The sequence below is a fragment of the Oryctolagus cuniculus genome, chromosome 3, assembly GCF_964237555.1.
Source record: "Oryctolagus cuniculus chromosome 3, mOryCun1.1, whole genome shotgun sequence".
Classification (NCBI taxonomy): domain Eukaryota; kingdom Metazoa; phylum Chordata; class Mammalia; order Lagomorpha; family Leporidae; genus Oryctolagus; species Oryctolagus cuniculus.
In genome coordinates this window covers 41,753,470-41,771,892 of record NC_091434.1, presented here as the reverse complement: position 1 = coordinate 41,771,892, position 18,423 = coordinate 41,753,470, and positions in this window count along the sequence as shown.

Here is an 18,423-nt window from a genome sequence, read left to right as displayed (position 1 = left end):
ACCCTAAACCCGACCCTGTATCTCCTTTTCTGAGTCCTGTCAACGGCACCCCGAGTCTGTTTTTTTTAATCAAGACTGGAGATTTCACATATTTTCTGATACCTCACCTTCTGCCCCATCAACATTGTCAAATATTTGCCAAGACCTGAAGATGCTATCACCTGCCGCTTCCCAGGCACACTAGTAGGAAGCTGGGTCAGAAGCAGAGTCGCTGGGCAGGAAGTGGTGCTCTGATGTGTGATGTGAGTGAGCTGCAGACCCTGCACCCCAACACTCAACCCTTGAGAACTTGTGACAGCTTGTTTTTGGTGTGTGTCTCTTTAAATATTGTCTTCAACTGTCTGTACCCCATGTTACCCGTGAGCCCATTACACTCTTATCTCAAGAGGCCCAATAAAGTGAAGAAGAGCATGAGGTCAATATTTTCCTTGCTGGTGTTATTCTAAGTAAAGCATTTGCTTCAAAACCTCAGTATAGAATCGCAGATTCACATTTGATGTTCAACTAACTTTCTTTGACCTTTACTCACATTATAATACCTTTCACAGGTATTCTAAGTGCACACCAAGCATGGAAAATTGTTTGCAATGGATCCTGAAGATGAGTTTCATCTTAATCAACTTAATAGCTGTTTTTAATGCAGCATGGTATAACCTAAATGTGTGCCTATAAAACCATCCAATTTACAGATGGATTAGTCACCGAACTGGTCAAGTTAATAAAAACACAATTAAGGTTAACTTGATCTTTTCTTCTTTTTGGACTTTCCATATATGGGCTTATGAATCAGAAAAGATCAAATGGGTTTGAATTCCATCATTTTCTTCCTCAGCTCATTTCCTGGTGTGTGTGCGTGTGTGTGTTTTCCTATAAACACTTAGGTTATAGCACAATTTGGTACCTTCTTTTTAATTTGCACTCTTTACCCCAAATGATAATTAGTTATATGTGCATCACGTTTCCTTCCTTGTTATCAGTTCCCTTAAAGACTGTGTCAGTATTTCACTTTCTCTCTGGCCTCTGCATTTATTTCATGCTTTGAACCAAGAACATATTTGGCAATCGGTTGTCAACACAGTTAACTGCAAAAGCATCTTAACAGGGCAGAATTGCTGTCTCTATGTTCAATGTCTGATTGAGATGTCTGATTGAGATTTACTATATCCTTAAGGATGTTTTGGAGTTAACTTTTGTTATCTTTTAGTCTGCATCTAACATGTGCTTTGACCATGAACCAATGTGCATCTTTTGTGTGTGAGGGACTGTTTAGCCATTGCAATGAGCAGCATGATAAGATGTGTGTCTGGGTCAGTGCAAGGAGGTGGGGTGGGGGTGTGTGGGTGGACAGCACGTTTCCTAGAGAGGATGTTTGGGTTGGGTAGTACTAAAGGATTATAGGACATGCAGTGGAGGCACTGTTACAAAATACCAAGGTGTCAGGGATCTGGAAAGCCAGTGTAAGTGTGGAGCTAATCCTGTAGACAAAATAATTTGATCATCTGAACATTGTGTATGTGTCAACTTTCTAGTATCTTTGCGTGTAGAGACCATAGCAGAGACTTGGACATTTGCTCACCCAAACATCCATTCTATCTTTACTTCCTAGCAGCAGACCCCTGACTTTTAATTTGGCTATCTGAAAGAAATGTCTGTATTTCCCATCCTCCTGCACTGAGGTGTGACCATGTTCTCTCCAGTGAGCTGTAAGCAGTGGTAATTTAAGAGGCTTCCAGGAAAGCTGACTAAAGAGCAGTCACAGGTGAAAGGGCCCAGTATTAGGCTCTTCTGACTTTATTTATTTTGCTTATAACACTGATGTGATGGCTGGAGCTTCAGAAACCATTTTGGACCATGAAGCATTCAGACAATATAATCCATATGCTAGAAAGTAGATTCAGAAAACAGAAGAATCTGAGTTTTTGATGGAACTGCCTCACCAGTTCTAGGCTGCTAATCTCTAGTCTTCCATAAATGAAAGGGAAATGAATATTTATCTTATATAAGTTTATCTATTTTAGGATTTTATGTGAATATGCCTAAATCTAACCCTTACAAGAACAAGGCCTATTTAAAACATTATGTTTTAATCCACTCTGGGACACAGCAAAATATTAGACATATGACGTCCTCTTAAGGCATTGAACATATGTTTTAATTTCTTGGCAGTTAAACAAGCAGAGTAAGGATGTTATTATCCCCAAGATCATTGACTCTGGCTATAGAGAAAGCATTGAAAATATCATTTCTTAGTTCTTCAACTGAAGCAGTATATTGCGAGGGAGGACTCCACATGCAGTAAAGAATAGACTTCAGTTTTAGTCCTTCACCAGAAGTGTGAAATGGACAAGTCATCTTCTCTTCTGCAGAAAGGGAGTTGCATCTACTGTCTGGCTGATTGTGAATATTAAATGATTAAATGAGGTAACATAAGAAGTAACATATGTTAGTTCTTATTTTTCTCTTTCCCTTCTCTAAGAACAAGAAATAGGAAAATTGTGAAATAAACCAGGCATATTCAGATAATTAAAAGACATTTGTTAGCATTGCTATTAATGTCTTTATTGGTATTAGTGTTTCATTTATTGTCAAAAATAAGGTTATTGAACTCTCTAAATATTTCTGCTTGCTTGCCTTCTCAGCCACATTCTGAAAAATTTCTTTTGAAAATTATTACTAATTAGATATACTTCACTTAGGATATATATATATATAGAAACTAATAATTTTCCTTTATGTTTTTCTTAAAATTCAAAATGATTCACTGCCAGAACCTTGAGATTCTTCTAATTTATTAATATTAATATTGATTACTGGAGTTGACGCTGTGGCACAGCAGGTTAATGCCTGGCCTGAAGTGCCAGCATCCCATATGGGCCCCGGTTCTAGTTCTGGCTGCTCCACTTCTGATCCAGCTCTCTGCTATGACCTGGGAAAACAGTGGAGGAGGGCCCAAGGACCCGGAAGAAGCTCCTGGCTCCTGGCTTTGGATCAGCACAGCTCCAGCCTTTGTGCCAATTGGGGAGTGAACCATAGGATGGAAGACCTCTCTCTCTCTCTCTCTCTCTGCCTCTCTGCCTCTCTTCTCTCTGCGCAACTCTGACTTTTAAATAAATAAGTAAATCTTAAAAAAGGTAGGAAAATATTAAATTATTTAAAAAAATACTGATTACTAAGAAATTTTGTTAACTAGCTTCCTCATCTAGTTTCATATAAAATTATAAATAGTATAGCTGTTTAACTGGTTTTTGACTTTTAAATAACACATTATGTTGTGAAATTTTAATGCTTATCTTATAATAGTTTCAAGTTCTGTAATTCTAAAAGAACTAAAGAGTATTTTATTAGGTTTATTGTAGAGCTGTACAGGAGTACACATTTTTCCTTGTGATTTTTAAATTCATATGGCTGTCAATATATAACAGGTGGCAATAGGGAAGACAGTCATCTTAAATTTATTATCTTCATCTTATATTTAATACTTGAAACAAATTTTTATAAATAAGGGAAGTAGAACAGAGTCTGGTACACATTAGAAAAATAGAGGATGATATGAATAATTAGCATATGGGTTTCAGAAAGAACTTCATTAATCATTAGCAACTGTTATAAATATTTTAGACTTTTATTAAGAATATGATGCCAAACATTTTATAATTTGCATGTTGAGGAGAAAGAGAATGGTACTTAAGAAACATTTCATGAAATAAATTCAGAGTCAGCTGGAATTTTAGAACAACTGAACTTATAAACTAAAGTTTTGTTCACTTGATTGATAGTAGAATGTATCTTATAATTACAAGTAAGCATAAGCATTTTTGAAATCTGATTTTTGTGCAAGATACAGGTTAATGGGATATATACATGTTTTTCTTAAAAGATGGTCATAAAACACTTGAAGTTCCATAACTTGGATTGTGAAACATTTTCATAATAAGGTGATGATGAGGAAATTCTCTGAAGAGTGATCACCATCAGGATAAAAGGACATCTCAATGTGGCTTGCCCATCACTTTGTGATCTCTCTACTCTGCTGACCTCTCTGACTTCCCCTCACCCTGCACGCTCTCATCAAAGGCTGCTTATGCTTATCCTATACACTGCTTTCTCTTTCCTCTGCTTTGCAAATTGTGATCTCTCTAGCTCAAATCATCCTTCTCCTACTTCTCACTCTACCTGCCTTTGCCTGGTTAAATCCCACTTTCCTTTAGTGTCAGCCAAGACGCTATGCATTATTCCTCCATCCCATGTTAGGAGTCCCGTCTTTGTAATCCCAGAATGTGCTGTGTGCCCCTTTTGTGGCAACCACCACACCATACTGTATATCAGCTGTCTGTAAATTCACCTCTGTTGGAAGTCTTGTGACTTGGCTAGCATAGTGCTGGGGTCTGATATTTACATTCCCACACAATCCATGTGTTGAAGCAGGCTCTTTGCGAGGTGACTGGATCACGAATGGGCCCAATAAAGGCCTGAGAAAGCTCGTTTGTTCATTGTGCCTCATGAGGTTACAGCCCAAAGTTGCCCTCCGTGAACGAGAGGCCACCAAATCTACTGACACCATGCTCTTGGACTTGCCAGTTTCTAGAACTGTGAGCAATAAGTTTTCTTAGTTTATAAGTTATGCACTTTATGATCTTGTGTTATAGAGACCTGAAGACTAAGACACACAATAAACTTGCATGTATAGGCATGCTGGCACATAGTAGGCAATCAATAAATTTGGTGACTGAATGAAAGTTGAGAAAGAGAGCTATCTTTTTTTTTTTTTTTTTTTTTTTTTTTTGATAGGCAGAGTGGACAGTGAGGGAGAGAGACAGAGAGAAAGGTCTTCCTTTTGCTGTTGGTTCACCCTCCAATGGCCGCCACTGCCGGTGCGCTGTGGCCAGCGCTCCACGCTGATCTGATGGCAGGAGCCAGGTACTTCTCCTGGTCTCCCATGGGGTGCAGGACCCAAGCACTTGGGCCATCATCCACTGCACTCCCGGGCCACAGAAGAGAGCTGGACTAGAAGAGGGGCAACCGGGACAGAATCCGACGCCCCGACCGGGACTAGAACCCGGTGTGCCGGTGCAGCAAGGTGGAGGATTAGCCTGTTGAGCCATGGCGCCGGCCAAAAAGAGCTATTTTAAGGTTAAATGTGTATATGTATGTAAAATGCTAGCTCTGACCACATTTGTTCCCTATTGTTGAACTGGATTGCAATATGACCAATTTGATTACAACCATCTTTAACAATAAACTTAGGTTTCTGCCTGATTTATTTAGTCACAGTTTCTGTGCCAATTGTGAAGATGAGTATGATGGACAGAATGGCATTTACATAATGTTGCTTTGTCTCCCATTTAGATAGACCAAAATCAAGATATATTAATAAAATATGTGAGAATTTATCAAGGTTAGGCATAACACTATTTAAGTTATAAGTATTAATTCTAATGACTATTGAATATGATTATAAATGGTCAGGTATTTTAAATAAAAATTTAAATGAAACAAATTGACAGTAGAATGATGTACATAATATAATAATTCAATAAAAACCATTATAACCATTATATCAATATTACTTTGATTTTTATATTGTATTTATAGATGTTTAATTGCACTTGCAGTTGGGGTTAGTGCAAGAGACTAAACATATCACTAAACCAGATGCCCATCCTGGATTCTGTATTTGAAGAATAATCTCAGTTTAAGCCAAGTAAATGAAAATAGAAAAGCTAGTGTATTTTGGAGTAATTAGGTCTAAAAAATGTGCTGCCATAAAATGGCTTTCAGTAATGCACCTCATCATTGCCAACCAACTGCCAGTGGGCACATGGAGCAGCTATTCTAAAACTGACATGAGCAAGCATATTCTGGAGTTTTTCTTGATTGTGGTTGGATGTTTTCTTCTACGAGGGACTAAGAGAAACATCACCATGCCTCACACTTTCTTAGATCTCAGTTGCCATCTTCAAGGCCTGACTGTATTATCACTCCAAGTGCCAGTTTTACACAGCTGCGTATGTCCCTCCATGACTTCATCCCAACACTCGAACTCTCCATGTTTGTCTACTGAGAATCCCTGTCTGCATTCAGTGGCCTCCCATACTTCCTCAACTTTTTATCTGAAAAACACATCTCCTTGTCTTTACTGAAAACTGTATGTCTCCTAAAAAATGCCCCTTTCGAGGAGAGAACTTCCACTTTGACCATGGCCTTGTCTAAATATGATCAGAGTCGGTGAACTCGGGGCTTCCATAGCCTTGGCAGCTCACGACAAGAGCCTAGGGTGACTACTGATGCCATAAACAAGAGTGTCAATTTGTTAAGTCAACAACAGGAGTCACTGTGCACTTACTCCTCATGTAGGATCTTTGTCCTTAGTGTGCTGTACATTGAGATTTAATGCTATAACTAGTACTCAAACAGTATTTTTCACTTTATGTTTCTGTGTGGGAGCAAACTGTTGAAATCTTTACTTAATGTATGCTAAACTGATCTTCTGTATATAAAGAGAATCAAAAATGAATCTTGATGTGAATGGAAGGGGAGAGGGAGTGGGAAAGGGGAGGGTTGTGGGTGGGAGGGAAGTTATGGGTGGGGGGAGCCATTGTAATCCATAAGCTGTACTTTGGAAATTTATATTCATTAAATAAAAGTTAAAAATAAAAAAAAAATGCCCCTTTCTCTAAACTTCCTCAAGCAGGTCCTCCAGGTTCCTGGGTGGAGTAGATATCCACTTTTCTTTTAGTTGTATTTATTCACATTTTTTCAATCTCACTCCTGTATGATCCCTTGTACTCTAAACTGCGTATCTTAGTTCTGTACTGCATCCCTATATTCTCATACATATACCATTTCTTCTTGCTAATTCCTATTTTTTACTGAGATCAGTGTCATAGTTCAGCATTTCGTGATCTTGCTGGGCTAAATAAACACTCTTGGAGCAGTCATGACAAGTTACAACTGTTGCTTCCTCGTGCCTCCTAGGTAAAGGAGAGACCTGTGTATGACCTTCTTAACAGCCTCATCTCCTATAACTTGTCTTATTTAGTTGCTTTCATTGTTGCCTCATGGACTTCATCATCAGGTGTGTAGCATCTCCTACAATTTGGTTTTAAACACTCGAATGCCAGCTCTTATCCTTCTCCTCAGTTTCTCACTCTGCAGAAATTCTTCATTCTCCTTGGGACTTTCCAATATTATCAATATCACTGTATCTCTTTATTAAACCCACTTCTGGCCAGAGCCGCGGCTCAATAGGCTAATCCTCCGCCTAGCGGCACCGGCACACAGGGTTCTAGTCCCGGTCAGGGTGCCGGATTCTGTCTCGGTTGCCCCTCTTCCAGGCCAGCTCTCTGCTGTGGCCTGGGAGTGCAGTGGAGGATGGCCCAAGTGCTTGGGCCCTGCACCCCATGGGAGACCAGGAGAAGCATCTGGCTCCTGGCTCCTGCCTTCAGATAGGTGTGGTGCGCTGGCCACAGTGCGATGGACACGGCAGCCATTGGAGGGTGAACCAAGGGCAAAAGGAAGACCTTTCTCTCTGTCTCTCTTTCACTGTCCACTCTGCCTGTAAAAACAAAAACAAAAACAAAACAAAAGAAAACACTTCCACTTCTCTTCTTTATTCTTAAATAAGTTGAGGGGAGAAGGAAAAGTAGGGGAAAATAGGAGAAAGCAATTTCATTCTCTGGTTCTCTCCACAAATGCCTGTAACAGCAAGGACTTGGGATAGGCTGAAAGTAGGAGCCAGGAATGCAATCCAGGTTTCTAATGTGGATGAAAGGAACTTAATTACTTGAGCCACACTGCTGCCTGCAGGATCTGTAGTAGTAGAAATGTTGGAGTTCGGAGCCAGAGCTGGGTATATAACCCAGGACATCTGTTTGGGACATGAGTATCTTAACTGCTAGGCTAGACACTCACTCACTCACCCCTCACGACAATGCTTTTTCCCTTATTCCTTTCCTTAAACTTTCTATTCTACTCAGATGTTTCCCACGCCCATTTCTTTTTATGGGGAAAAAACACTATCAAATCATCTTCCTCATAGATATATAAACCTTTTCTCATATATAATTTTTTAATCTTTTCTTCTGTTAAAATGAAAAAAAGTGTTCCTCCACCTGCCAATGGTACATTATTCTGATTGTCCTTTAGGTCATTGCACTCTCTCAGCTTTCCAAATATTTCTCTTCTTCAGTATTCCCCATTTCTATTTGGCATCAATTATTTTTCCATATACAGTGAATCATTCCTTCCTGGTGTTAAAGTGTGTTCTAGAATTTCTCTTCTTGATAACTCTGACCTCTAATCCCAAACAGTGAAGATTCTATTTGTCCTCATATTCTTGCTTCTATTACCTCATCTCTTAAACAGAGATCAACTTCTCAGAGATTCTATACCACATATCTCCATCATTCTGCCTTTTAAAATTCAGTCTGACATTCACCACTCAGCTGAAAACTGATCTTGTTAGATCACAGAAATGTTTATATTGTCAAATTCATAAAAAAAAAAGACCATTTTCTATCTTCATCTTACTTGACCTTTTGGTAGCGTTCAACGTAGTTGACTGATTTCCCCCTATGCACACACCTTTCTGATTTCACTGACGCTGAAATCTCTGGGCCTTTCTCATTTCCCTGCATTCTGCTTTATAGTTTCCTCTACTATCTACTCCTCCAATCAATGAGTAAATTTTGCAGCTCTACTGGGTTTGCCCTCTTTTCTATTTGCATCCTCTTGAGAAATGCATCCCTTTCGTGACTTTAAATACCACTCATACACCAACACCTCCTAAGTTTCTATCTCCAGTCCAGATGCTCCTTAAACCCAGACTCATTTATCTTCCCACACCTTACTTTGCATACCTTGGCAATGTCTTAAACTAAATATATTCCAGACTCAGCTCATGATCTTGTTAACCCAGCTGTCTCTCCAACACGTCCCTCCTCCAGTCTTTTTTTGTTGAGACAAGAGAATAATGCTTGATTTTTTGCTTTTATTCATTTCAAGCTTATGACATATTGGATTTCCTTTTTGCTGTATTCTGGAGTTCTGTTTCTTTCCACACCTCTACTACTACTGTGCTAGACCAAGCCCTGGTCACCTCTCATCTGAACAGCCAACTTTCCCTTTTGTCATTTCTAAATTTAGTCATCTAAAAAATTCTAATATGGCTGTATACTTTTGCTGTTTAAAACCTTTAATATTTTCTTATGTTTCTGAAATAAAATCCAGCATGACTTGATTATTATGGCTAATATGACTCAACATGATCTGAGTTCTACCTACCTTAGAATCTCATCTCGGGCTTCTGCTATTCTCCTTGGTCATTGTGCTGTACATATTTTGACTTACTTATCTATCTATTTATTTAAGATACAGACAGACTAAGCGATAGAGCTCCCACTGCTGGTTTACTCACCAAATGCACTATATGGCCAGGAGACTGAATCTAGGTGCCAGGAACTCAGTTCAGGTCTTATACATGGGTGGTAGGAACCCAGTTACTTGGGCCATCACTGTTTTTCCCTAGGATATGTGTTAACGGGAAGAAACATTCAAAAGCTAGAGTCAGGGATCTAACCTAGTCCTCTAATGTAGAATGTTGTCATCCTAACTGGCAACTTGCCTGCTAAACCAGGCAATTTCTCAGTCTTTTTAAATTCCTTGAACACACTAAGTTCTTTCTTATATCAGGCCTGTGTATATGCTTAGTCTCATACCTGATCTGCCTGATCATTTTCTAATCTTTTAGATCTGAGCCCTAATTCTACAGATTTCAGTTTAAATTTCAATTCTTTACAGAAATTTTCCATGATTATATTATCGAATATTTGGTAACTTTGAATGTGTCATCCTGATGGTTTGTTGCCTTTATACGTATTATGATAATTTATGCTTATTTAATTTTATTTTCTCATTGAAGTAAATATTTAATCTGCCAAATTCTTTTATTCCATGAGGTCAAATAACCATGTTCCCTTGGCTCATTTCTGAGCTATCAGAACCTAGCACATTTCCAGGCACATAGTAGTTGCTAAATGAAGACTGTCCTGAATTCATCTTGAAAAGAATGAGATTTTTTTCTTACATTTCCTCTCTATACCATTATATAATATTCAGTAAAACTATTCCCTTTTTTAAAAATATATATGCTCAAAAGCCATTCCATGCATTTTTCTTTGGATAATAGTGACCAATTACACTTGCTTATATAATGATACTCTGCAATTATATATTTTTAGGTTCTCATAACCATTTATAAATAATAATTAATGAGCAAGCAGATACAGTGATACTGGGTTATTAAATAATTTTCAAATATACCTGAGCTTATTTTCTTAAGAACTATCTTATAACATACATCAACTTTGATTGAACTCCCTGGTTCACTGCATTATTAGAAAAAACTGTAATTTAAAAAACTAAATGCTTCCAACTATTCCCCATTCAATAGGATGTTGGCTGTGGGTTTTTCATAGATTGCTTTGATTGTATTGAGGAATGTTCCTTCCAAACCCAGTTTGCTTAGAGTTTTCATCATGAAAGGGTGTTGTATTTTATCAAATGCTTTCTCAGCGTCTATTGAGATAATCATATGGTTTTTCTATTGCAGTCTGTTAATGTGGTGTATCACATTGATTGTCTTGCGCACATTAAACCATCCCTGCATACCAGGAGTAAATCCCACTTGGTCTGGGTGGATGATCTTTCTGATGTGTTGTTGCATTCTATTGGCAAGAATTTTATTGAGGATTTTTGCATCTATGTTCATCAGGGATATTGGTCTGTAATTCTCTTTCAGTGCTGCATCTTTTTCCGGCTTGGGAATTAAGGTGATGCTGGCTTCATAGAAAGAATTTGGGAGGATTCCCTCTTCTTCGATTGTTCTGAATAGTTTGAGAAGAATTGGAGTTAGTTCTTCTTTAAATGTCTGGTAGAATTCAGCAGTGAATCCATCTTGTCCTGGGCTTTTCTTTGTTGGGAGGGCCTTTATTACTGTTTCAATTTCTGCCTAAGTTATGGGTCTGTTTAGGTTTTCGATGTCTTCCTGGTGCAATTTAGGTAGATGGAATGTGTCCAGGAATCTATCCATTTCTGATAGGTTTCCCTGTTTGCTGGCATACAAGTCCTTGTAGTAATTTCTGATGATTCTTTTTATTTCTGTGGTGTCTGTTGTTACGTTTCCTTTTTCATCTCTGATTTTATTGATTTGGGTCTTTTCTCTTCTTTTTTTAGTTAGTTGGGCCAATGGGGTGTTAGTTTTGTTTATTTTTTTCAAAAAACCAGCTCCTCGTTTGGCTGATTTTTTGTAATGTTTTTTTTGGATTCAATCCTGTTGATTTCTTCTCTGATTTTAATTATTTCTCTTCTCCTACTAGATTTGGGTCTAGTTTGCTGCAGGTTTTCTAGATCCTTGAGATGTGTTGAAAGCTCATCTATTTGGTGCCTTTCCAATTTCTTGATGTAGGCACCTATTGATATAAACTTTCCTCTTAACACTGCTTTTGCTGCGTCCCATAAGTTTTGGTATGTTGTGCTGTTATCCTCATTTACTTCCAGAAAATTTTTGATTTCTCTTTTAATTTCTTCTATGACCCATTGTTCATTCAGGAGCATGCTGTTCAATCTCCATGTGTTTGCATATGCTCTAGGGATTCCTGAGTTGCTAATTTCCAACTTCATTCCTTTATGGTCTGAGAAGCTACATGGTATGATTCTAATTCTTTTGAATTTGCTGAGACTTGCTTTATGGCCTAGTATGTGGTCAATCCTAGAGAAGGTTCCATGTACTGCTGAGAAGAATGTAAAATCTTTAGCTGTAGGATTGAAAGTTCTGTAGATATCTGTTAGATCCATTTGGGCTATAGTGTCGTTTAAATCTACTGTATCCTTGTTGATCTTCTGACCGGATGATCTGTCTATTTCTGAGAGTGGAGTATTGAAGTCCCCCAGTACTATTGTATTGGGGTCTAAGTCTCCCTTTAAGTCCCTTAACAAATCTTTTAGATAAACCGGTGCCCTGTAGTTAGGTGCATATACATTGATAATAGTTATATCTTCTTGTTGTATTGATCCCTTAATCATTATATATGGGCCTCTTTGTCTCTCTTAACAGTTATGAAAAACCAACGGCCAACATCCTATTGAATGGGGAAAAGTTGGAAGCATTTCCATTGAGATCTGGTACCAGACAGGGATGCCCACTCTCACCATGCTGTTCAATATAGTTCTGGAGGTTCTAGCCAGAGCCATTAGGCAAGAAAAAGAAATTAAAGGGATACAAATTGGGAAGGAAGAAGTCAAATTATCCCTCTTTGCAGATGATATGATTCTTTATTTAGGGGATCCAAAGAACTCTACTAAGAGACTATTGGAACTCATAGAAGAGTTTGGCAAAGTAGCAGGATATAAAATCAATGCACAAAAATCAACAGCCTTTGTATACACAGACAATGCCATGGCTGAGGAAGAACTTCTAAGATCAATCCCATTCACAATAGCTACAAAAACAATCAAATACCTTGGAATAAACTTAACCAAGGACGTTAAAGATCTCTATGATGAAAATTACAAAACCTTAAAGAAAGTAATAGAAGAGGATACCAAGAAATGGAAAAATCTTCCATGCTCATGGATTGGAAGAATCAATATCATCAAAATGTCCATTCTCCCAAAAGTAATTTATAGATTCAATGCAATACCAATCAAGATACCGAAGACCTTCTTCTCAGATCTAGAAAAAATGATGCTGAAATTTATATGGAGGCTCAGGAGACCTCGAATAGCTAAAGCAATCTTGTACAACAAAAACGAAGCTGGAGGCATCACAATACCAGATTTCAGGACATACTACAGGGCAGTTGTTATCAAAACAGCATGGTACTGGTACAGAAAGAGATGGCTAGACCAATGGAACAGAATTGAAACACCAGAAATCAACCCAAACATCTACAGCCAACTCATATTTGATCAAGGGTCCAAAACCAATCCCTGGAGTAAGGACAGTCTATTCAATAAATGGTGCTGGCAAAATTGGATTTCCACATGCAGAATCATGAAGCAAGACCCCTACCTTTCACCTACACAAAAATCCACTCAACATGGATTAAAGACTTAAATCTACGACCTGACACCGTCAAATTATTAGAGAGCATTGGAAAAACCCTGAAAGATATAGGTACCGGCAATGACTTCTTGGAAAACCCCCAGAAGCACAGGCAGTCAAAGCCAAATTAACATTTGGGATTGCATCAAATTGAGAAGTTTCTCTACTTCAAAAGAAACAGTCAGGAAAGTGAAGAGACAACCGACAGAATGGGAAAATATATTTGCAAACTATGCAACTGATAAAGGGTTGATAACCAGAATCTACAAAGAAATCAAGAAACTCCACAAGATCAAAACAAACAACCCACTTAAGAGATGGGCCAAGGATCTCAATAGACATTTTTCAAAAGAGGAAATCCAAATGGCCAACAGACACATGAAAAAATGTTCAAGATCACTAGCAATCAGGGAAATGCAAATCAAAACCACAATGAGGTTCCACCTCACCCCAGTTAGAATGGCTCACATTCAGAAATCTACCAACAATAGATGTTGGAGAGGATGTGGGGAAAAAGGAACACTAACCCACTGTTGATGGGAATGCAAACTGGTTAAGCCACTATGGAAGTCAGTCTGGAGATTCCTCAGAAACCTGAACATAACCCTACCATTCAACCCAGCCATCGCACTCCTTGGAATTTACCCAAAGAAAATGAAATTGGCAAACAAAAAAGCAGTCTGCACATTAATGTTTATTGCAGCTCAATTCACAATAGCTAAGACTTGGAACCAACCCAAATGCCCATCAACAGTAGACTGCATAAAGAAATTAGGGGACATGTACTCTATAGAAACTATACAGAAGTCAAAAACAATGAAACCCGGTCATTTGCAACAAGATGGAGGAATTTGGAAAACATCATGCTGAGTGAATTAAGCCAGTCCCAAAGGGACAAATATCATATGTTCTCCCTGATTGGCGACAAATAACTGAGCACCAAAGGGGAAACCTGTTGAAGTGAAATGGACACTATGAGAAACAGTGACTTGATCAGCTCTTGTCCTGACAGTTGATGTACAATGTAATACTTTAACCATTTTAGTATTTTTTTTTTGGTTTAGTACCATTGGTTGAACTCTGTAATTAACACACAATCATTCTTAGGTGTTTAAATTTTAACTGAAAAGTGATCCCTGTTAGGAATTTGGAAAACATTATGTTGAGTGAAATAAGCCAATCCCAAAGGGACAAATACCACTTGTTCTCCTTGATAGGTGACAACTAACTGAGCACCAAAAAGGAAACCTGTTAAAGTGAAATGAACACTATGAGAAACGGTGACTTGATCAGCCCTCGCCCTGACTGTTGATGAGCAGCTTAATATGTTATCCCTCTTAGTATTTTTTTGTTTGTTTGTTCTACTTAATACTTTTGGTTGAATACTGTAATCAATACACAATTCTTCTTAAGTGCTGAAACTTAACTGAAAAGTGATCGCTGTTAAATATAAGAGTGGGAATAAGAGAGGGAAGAGATGTGCAATTCGGGACATGCTCAAGCTGACTTACCTCAAACAGTAGAGTTAGAAACATACCAGGGGATTCCAATTCAATCCCATCGAGGTGGCATGTACCAATGCCATCTCACTAGTCCAAGTGATCAATTTCTTTTCACAATTGATCATAATGATAGGACTAAGAACCAAAGGGATCACATAAATAAGAATAGTGTCTGCAAATACTAGCTGATAGAATCAAAAAGGGAGAGAATGATCCAACATGGGAAGTGAGATACACAGCAGACCCAAAGAATGGCAAATGTCCTAACAGCACTCTGGCCTCATAATCAGCACTTAAGGCATGCGGATCCGGCTGAAATGCCCATGAGAGTATTTTAGGCATGGAAAGCCAAGACACTCTGGGGGAAAAAAAAAAACACCTAAATGAACTATCTCCACGAGTGAGATGCCAGTGGAAAGAATGGGTCATCAAAGAAGGAGGTACCTTTCTCTGAAGGGAGGAGAGAACTTCCACTTTGACCATGGCCTTGTCTAAAAATGATCAGAGTCAGTGAACTCAGGGGGCTTCCATAGCCTTGGCAGCTCACGACAAGAGCCTAGGGTGATTACTGATGCCATAAACAAGAGTGTCCATTTGTTAAGTCAACAACAGGAGTCACTGTGCACTTACTCCTCATGTAGGATCTTTGTCCTTAGTGTGCTGTACATTGAGATTTAATGCTATAACTAGTACTCAAACAGTGTTTTTCACTTTATGTTTCTGTGTGGGAGCAAACTGTTGAAATCTTTACTTAATGTATGCTAAACTGATCTTCTGTATATAAAAAGAATTGAAAATCAATCTTGATATGAATGGAAGGGGAGAAGGAGTGGATAAGGGGAGGGTTGAGGGTGGGAGGGACGTTATGGGGGGGAAGCCATTGTAATCAATATTCTGTACTTTGGAAATTTATATTCATTAAATAAAAGTTAAAAAAAAATTTATATTAGAAAAAAATCAAAAAAAAAAAAAGAAATCTGTCATCTTAAAAAAAAAAAGTAAAGCTCTATAATTAAATATCCATGATATACTGTTTTAAATAGCCATGAAGTTTAAAAAATAGTTGTATGGAAAAAATTCTTTGTAGGAATCAGAATCAAATAATTATATTTCTTTTATCTGATGCCTACTGGGCCCCCACTGTATTTCAAAAAGTTTTCTGATCTCTGGAACTATAATGCTCATTGTGACATGATCTCTATTGCATTGTAGTAGAGAGGCATCTAAATTGGCAGGTAATTCTAGTCCAATGTGCTAAGTGTCATGGAGCACTAAGGCATACGTGCTTCATACACAAAGAGTAACTTCACCTGAAGAGGGCTGGGAAATCCCTGCAGATAGGACTCTTGGGCTGCTGTTTAAGGATGTATAGGACTTCACAAGGTAGAGACAGTGAAAAAGTAATTAGAGAGAGGGATGGATATGGGAAAGTAGATAGCATGTAACAAAAACCACCAGGGGGGTTAGAAAAGAGGGTATCAAAAGAGAAATAGTAATGGCAGAGAAGGCTGTAAACCACAAAGATTTTGTTTATTCAGGTTATCTCCATTCAATTCCATGTTATTATCATGGTTTAAGAATTCTTAGCCTTAATAATATTATAACACTGATGAAATACCACATTGAATGTTTTCCACTGTATTTTCTTTAAGAGCAGAGGTCATTAAGGCCACTTAGGCATGGTAGTATTTTGTCTATGTATTGCTGCATCTTTAGATGATTTATGGTTTCAATTTTAGGCTATCAATGTCAGGAATTTTTAAAGCTTAAAGTTAAAAAAATTGACTCCTTAGGTTTCCTGCACACAACTTGTTTTTCACATGTATTTTATATATACATGTATATAATATATAACATATTATACACACACACACACATATATATATATATAAATAATATCTCATACCTTTTAATGAAAGATACTCCACATTAGAGATACCTCAAGGGGGAAAAAAAAAAGAAATCCCTCAGGGGATTGGCATTGTGGTACAGTGAGTTAAGCTGCCTCCTACAATGCCAGCATCCCATATGGGCACATGTCCAAGTCCTGGCTGCTCCATTTCCAATCTAGCTCTCTACTAATGCACCTGGGAAAACAGTTGAAGATGCCCAAATATTTTGGTCCCTCCACCCACATGGGAGACCCTGTTTACTCACAAGTCTATGTATGTTTACTTGCAAGTCTACATGAGTTTCAAGTTCCTGACTTTAGCTTGGCCCAACCCTGGCTGTTGAGGCCATTTGGGGAGTGAGACAGATGATGAAGAATCTTGCTCTCTCTCCTTATCTCTCTGTGCCTCTGCCTTTCAAATAAAATAAATAAATCTTAAAATTCCTCAGAGTTAAAATCTTACTCCCTATCAAGTTTCTTTTTCTTTCTTTAATTTCTTTTCTTTCTTTCTATCTTTAACATTAATTTTTGTTTTGTTTGCTAAATTAACAATCACCTGATGAGCTTCTTTCCGTCTTTCATAATATAATTGATGTTGTGGCCTGTCCCATTTTGATCTTCTGAGATTATAGCAATTTTATTCCTTTTCATATAATTTTGAGAGGGAAATATGATAAATTCCTGACTTTACACTGTCATGGTTAATTGGAAACCTTCAGAATAATTTTTCTAAAATAAAAATCGGATCCTGTGAGTCAACTGGCTCATACTTTTAATCGCCTTGCCTATACAGAGAGTAAAATGTGAACTCTTTTTACACGTTTTCCAAAGTGTTTCATGATCTGGCTCTTATCTACCTATCTTCTGGACAATGCCTTTGCCTTCTTCAGTTATGGTGCTCTTGTAAGAGTCACATGTAGCTGCTTCCTAATGTTCCCTGATGTAATAGTACAGAGAAGTAGATCACCAGCAAACAATTTTCCACTTAGATTGTGGAATATGGAAAGACTGCAAACCTGCTAGTATAACATTGTAAGCAATAAGCAATGTAGAGCACATGGGAGAATATTTTGAGCAAGGAAAGAACGCCTAAGATCTCACCAGAACCCCAGAGTCTACAGGTTCATGTATGGCAAGTACAATGGAGGACAAGAGATAGAACTGGCTTGAAACAGAGGCAAGCCTTAATTGAAACCTGTTTGTCCACAAGTTACGTAAGTTGGCTCCTATTTTTCATTCTTCTTTCTTCCCCCTTCTTATATTCTAATTCTAATTGCCTTGCTCCAAGCAACTCCAGATGCCCCTCCTCTTACCTTTCAGTTGATTGCGTTATTATTCCTAAATCTCCTCTCCTGTGGCAGTACTATCATATGCCACTTTAGTTTAGGCCTCATGGTGGGTGGAATGTACTTTCTCACTCCTTGATTTTGAACTTTGTCTTGTGATTTTGGACAATATGTGTACAACAGGAGCAGAGGATACAATTGTACATACATAATTTGGCTTGCTCTTTTATACTTTTGAAAGAACCATGAGGATAACATTTCTTGGATACTTGTTGACTCTCTCTTGTCTGGATGCCTCAGGGAGATTTTTGGACCTAGAAATCTAAGTCAACCCATAGACCTGTTTCTTGAAGCAGAGCTTACCAGTCACCTGCAGATACATGAGTAGGAAATAACTTTTATTGCTAAATTATACTTCCATGTTATGTATCTTTTTTGCAGAAAAAGATGACAGATTCAAAAACTTATACCAAATTTCTTTTTTTTACTTTTTTCTTTGACTCATGGTTATAGAGATTTATTATTTACAACAACTGCTTTATTCTTGTCTGCTGATTCTAACATCTGTATCAGTTCTAGAGTAATTTTGATGGTTCCTTGGAGGGAGGATATCTGGTTGAAAAAAGAACAATCCTGAGCTCC